Genomic DNA, 5,831 nt, shown 5'->3' with positions numbered 1-5,831 from the left:
GATGCCATGTCACCTCTTTAAAGTTTTCCTATATATATTGATGATATTGATGATATTGATATAGATATTGATAGTAATATAGAAATAATAATAGTGTAAGTTATAGAAAGTAGTATAATAATAGAGACTACACAATAGTGTAAGTTATAGAAATGAGAAGACACATTAATTATTTGATAATATATAAAAATTAAAAAATTGAGAAATCAAAGAAGAGGGTGAAAAACTCATACAAATTGCCACCTGAACTCCTTAATGCTTTCCTTTATATATATACTAGAGAACGAACCTCGCTTTGCGCGGTCTTTAGACATATATTTACATAATGATTTATATTATTATAAAAATCGTTAATTAAAATAATATTTATATTTATCTAATAAATATCAATTTTGTAGTATGTACAATGTTTATATTATTATAAAGTTATAATTATTGAAATAATAAATATGTAGATAGTGGTGTATAAAACTATTAATAAATTATTCATCAAGTTTATGATTAATTAAATAGTGCAATATAATTTGTTAAAAAAAGTTGAGTAATATAATATTCATAATATATACATTTATTTTTTATTTTGATTGATGATGTATGTATCAATTTTATCTTTTATGTTTTATTATATTATTAAGTGATTAATAATAATTAAAAAATACATTCTTAAATAACAATTAATTTTATATTCAAATTTATATAGCCAATAATTATTTCTATAGTTATTTTTTTTATAATCTATATAGCTAAGAACTATTTATATTATTAGATAAATATTACTTTAGTGTGATTAAATCTATATATATAAACTTTTTTTATATAGTTAAATTCTTATTTTCTTTGCGTTTTGTTTGAATTTTACAAATTATTAATAATACAATTTACGAATAACACTAAATATTTTTTTTTAATAAAAAAAAAATACATATACTTATTTTGGTAAAAGGAAGACATATATACTTCACATAAAATAAATATAGAGGATATGAAAAAATATCATTGTAAAGGTGTATAAGTAAAATTAAAATTTAATAATTTTTTATAATTACTCAAACTTAAATCAATTATTTCTTTTTTTGCCCTTTTTCAGTAAAAAAATGAGAAACAAATGATATATTGTTATTTTATTATTTAATAAATAATATGAAATAAAAAAAAAACATGATTAAAGAATATATATAAATATAATACTAAGATTAACAACAATAACAATAATATTTAATATATATATATCTTTTTGATGAAAAATATATAATAAACTTTTCATTTTTTTTTCAATAAATTAAATATGAAATATGAGAATATTAAAAATGCCACAATAATAATAATAAAATAATAATACATATACTTATAATATATATAGTTATGAAATGAAAAAACTATCAGTAATTATTTATTTATATTTATTTAAATAATAATATTATCTTATTTTTTATAATTAATTTTTCTCACGGTTGATTCTCTATATTCTTTTTATCTTTTAATTATTTACTATCATTATAAATAAATATTTCTTATATTAACTAATAAAGAAAATGAGCATATAAATATTTATTATTAAAGAAAAATAATAATTAATTTTTTTTTATAAATGTGATAATTTTGAAAAAATAATAATAATAAAGAAAAAGAATGAAAAGCTTATACATAGAAAATCTATTTAAAGAGTAAGTTTTTATTTCATTATAGATTAATATTAGTGGTTAGGAATAATTATGTAATAATATTTAAATTAGAAAAAAAGAAGAAAATAGATAAAAATAGATATATAACTATGAAGAATTTTGAGAATGTCACTCCTTTTATATATTAACTTTATGTATTAAGAAGTTAATTGAAGGTTATCAATAATAATAAAATATATACATATAAATAGAGTTACAAATAACAAAATAAAAAAGATATATTATAGAGTGAAGCACACATGAAAATAATAATTAAAATCAATTATACACATAAAAAAATTCATTAAAACTGTATAAAAATAAAACATAATATATATGTTCTACATATATTATATGTGTATATAATACACATAAAAAAATTCATTAAAACTGTATAAAAATAAAACATAATATATATGTTCTACATATATTGTATGTGTATATATAAATATATATTGTCTCACATATATATAATATATGTATATATATATTTAAATCTTACTCAATAGGAATTGAAAGACTGGTTCAATCTGAATTTTCTGCGATAATGATCATACCTCTTCCATGGCTGTAAAATTACAAGAAAAAAAATTATTGCAGGAAGAAAAAAAAATAGTTTAAAGATTTAAAATATTCTTGAAAACTCTAAACTCCAAAGAGAACATATATAATAATAAAGATTTAAATTATCAATAGACGAACATAACTTGGTTGAGTGGAGTTGTGGAATCAACATAAAAATAATTAAAAAGAAAGGGTTTTTAATGAGAGGTTAATAAATTAATAATTAATATTAAATTGATTGGAGAAATGAAGAAGAATTGGTGGTTACAAATAGTAATTTAGATTAGTATAAAGGACATTTAAAAAATTGAAGGTGGAATATATACCAAAGTTCTCTTCTTTTTTTTTTTTTTTTTTTCGAGAGAATACCAAAGTTCTCTTGAACAGTCATATACATATCTTTATATATTAAAAGTGCCTATCTAACGGCAATTCTTGGTTTAACGGGAATTCTTGATTTAACGATTCTTTTTTTTTTTTTTTAACGCCAAAAAAATAATTTTTATTTTTTTTAAACGGGTTCTTTTAACGCCGTTAACTTTTTTCTTATAAAAAAATATATAAAAAAAAAAAACATTCATCTCAATCGTTTCAGACTTTTCACTCTTCTCAAAGAGACAACCATGGTTAAAACTTAAAACTGCCATATTGTATCAAAGGTTGATACTAATTTGATAACGAATGCAGGAGAGAGAAAGCTATTGTTGGATCTTAGTATCGCGAGGTCTAGAACTGCATGGGAAGTCTCAGATCGAAATGTTGCGATCGCGTTGCTAAATTGGGCCAAGACATTGTTGTTCGGATCGCCTGAGCATCACAAAGCTCTTGCGAATCAGTACTCTGTAAAGCCCGCTTAGTTTAATTTGGAAATTAGCAGTTAATTATGATTAATTATGAAATTATTTATAGCCATTTAAATAATTTATTATACTGTTATTTATTGAATTCAGAGATGCATTTTTATGTCATGTAGTAGTTTGCATACTTTTGCATTCCGGTGCCCGGTATTTTGGAACCCGGTGTTTGGCTCAGTAGAAATCACAACTTAGTATGTTAGTAGTTTGGGATGGTTTATTAGACATTGGGAATGTAGGGAATGACCGGGAATTTAGAATTTCCCAAAAATACCCCTTTAGTGTTATTTATGTGGTTTTAGTGTGGAGGGGCAAAATGGTCTTTTTGCCCCATTAGTATTTTGTCTTCTAATGAGTTATTAATTGAAAAATAAGTGTTAATTGATATTAAATGTTGGCTGAAACAAAGAGTAAGTTGTTGCATGTTATTCATTTTCATTTTACAAAAAAATCACAAAGTTAGAAAATTCAAAACACTCTCTCTCTTTTCCTCTCTCTCTCGGCTGAGTGTGTGGGTGCAAGGAGCTGGGTTCTTGCTTTGATTTTCAAGCAATTTCTCTTCCAATCTAAGCATTCTTCAAGCTAGGTTAGCTCCTCTTCATTGTTTCTTTAAAAATTGTTGAATTTTGATGAAATAAAGATGAGTAAATGCATGATGATTTTGAGTTTGTTGCTGCTGTAGTTTAGGGTTGTTTTCTATGATTTTCTATGTTTGAATTGAATGGAATTAAGTAGGTTTCATGCATGCTAGTTACTTGGTTCAAGTTTATGAGATTTTGTTCAAAAGCTTTGATGTTGAAGATATATGTGGAATCTGTAATTACTTGTTGTAGTTGGTTGTTTTCATTTTCAGAGGCTTAGTTATGCATGATTATGTAGGTTTGATCTAGTTTGATTGCATGTTAGTGGATTCTAACCAAGTTTGAGTTTTGGAACTCAAAGCTTGGTCTTTAATGGTGTTTTGTGATTCTGTGAGTTCTGGGTGGTTTTGTTGCCTTTGAATGGTTATTTGGGTCATATAGAACAGGTCTGGAAGATCTTGTGTGATTTGGGTTAGAATTGATCGAGTTATGAATTTTTGAAAAATTCCTGCGAGGAATCGGAATTCCGGTTGTGCAACCGGAATTCGGATGAGTCCAGTAATTCCCAGAACCGGAATTCCGGTTGCAGAACCGGTCTACCGGTTGGGGAATTTTCAGAAACCCTAGATTTCCTCGATTTTATGTTTTAGGGGGTATTGCCATGCTTTTTATCGATAGGGAAACTTTTAGTTCATAGTTTAAGTCCCCGGGAAGTGATTTAGCATGTCACTTATAGTGTTGTGATTTTTATGGTTTAAGAGCCTGTAATCCGCCGCGCAGTTAAAGTTCCAGTCAGGTTGACCGGCACACCTGTATTCGGAATCCAGGTAAGATTAGTATAACAGTATGCATATGTAGATTACATGTTTAGTGTACATGTAGGAAGCCTGTAGATTACATTAGTTATGTATGTTGGCTTCGAACCATCCAATCCTGTCACGTCGGTACAGGCTGGAGTATGACCAGCAGCCGGAGTATGACCGGTTCGACCGATCAGGCTGACACTTGGTTGGTGGTTCCGTACTATTGACGTATCCCGTCGGTATAGGCTGGAGTATGACCAGCAGCCGGAGTATGACCGGTTCGACCGATCAGGTGGATATAGTAACACGTCGGTACAGGCTGGAGTATGACCAGCAGCCGGAGTATGACCGGTTCGACCGATCAGGCTGTTACGTGTCAATAGTACCGTCCCTATGAACGTTCAGAACTCAGTACCGTGTTGGACACGGCAGTAGTGGCTCAGTACCGTGTTGGACACGGCAGTAGCGGGACTCAGTATCGTGTTGGACACGACAGTTAGGGTTGTGATCAGGGGTATGGGCGTCTGATCATGACCGGGATTTATGTATGAGTATTATTATGCTTTTCTTACTGAGTCTGTCGACTCACAGCTCTACGTTTATGTGTAGGTAAAGGCAAGGCTAAAGCTGATGGACTATGAGCGAGCTTATGAAGGTTGTACATGTCGGGGCGGTTAGGCCTGGAGAGTAAGATCCTCGGGACAGCGAGGCTGATTTTGTAACTAGTCGCTAGGCGACAATTATTTTGTTTAAACAGTTAAATCTTTTTGTAAATGATTTTGTAATCGGGATCCCGAGTCTTTTGTAATATTATTTTATAAGTTTAATTAAAAAGCAAAAATTTTAATTAATCACGTTTTCCATAAACCTCGTTGATTAGCAACGAGCTGCACAGCATGTTTAAAAATCACGTAATACGCCTATGTTAGTTAGGGTGTTATAATTTGGTATCAGAGCCGCCAGGTTGTCTTCCGAAGATCGTCACGACATGTACAATCATCATCAGCAGTTAGCTCGTTTCACGGTTCAGTAAGCCTTTATTGCTTTAGTAGTTTATTTTATTCAGTTATGAAAAAGAAAAGCCTGTTAGGAAGCATGTTAGTAGCCTGATAGTAGAATAGGCGCATGTTTCGTTTTTAATTTCCAAATTAAGCGGCATTAGCAAGCTCTCCTTGAATACGACCTGATATGCCAACTCTTGGTTTCGCAGGCGGTTCTAATCAGATGGACGCCAGGCGGACTACCAGGAGTCAGGGCAACTCAGTGGGGTCAAATCAAGGTCAGGGAGCTCAGTTTCCCCCACCTGTCAGGGGCCGAGGTAGAGGTCCCCGAGGCAGGGCTCGTAGTCGGGGTGATGAGAATCCGCCA

Source organism: Cannabis sativa, chromosome 6, assembly GCF_029168945.1.
Source record: "Cannabis sativa cultivar Pink pepper isolate KNU-18-1 chromosome 6, ASM2916894v1, whole genome shotgun sequence".
In the NCBI taxonomy this organism is placed as follows: Eukaryota; Viridiplantae; Streptophyta; class Magnoliopsida; order Rosales; family Cannabaceae; genus Cannabis; species Cannabis sativa.
Note: the sequence above shows the minus strand (reverse complement) of the source record.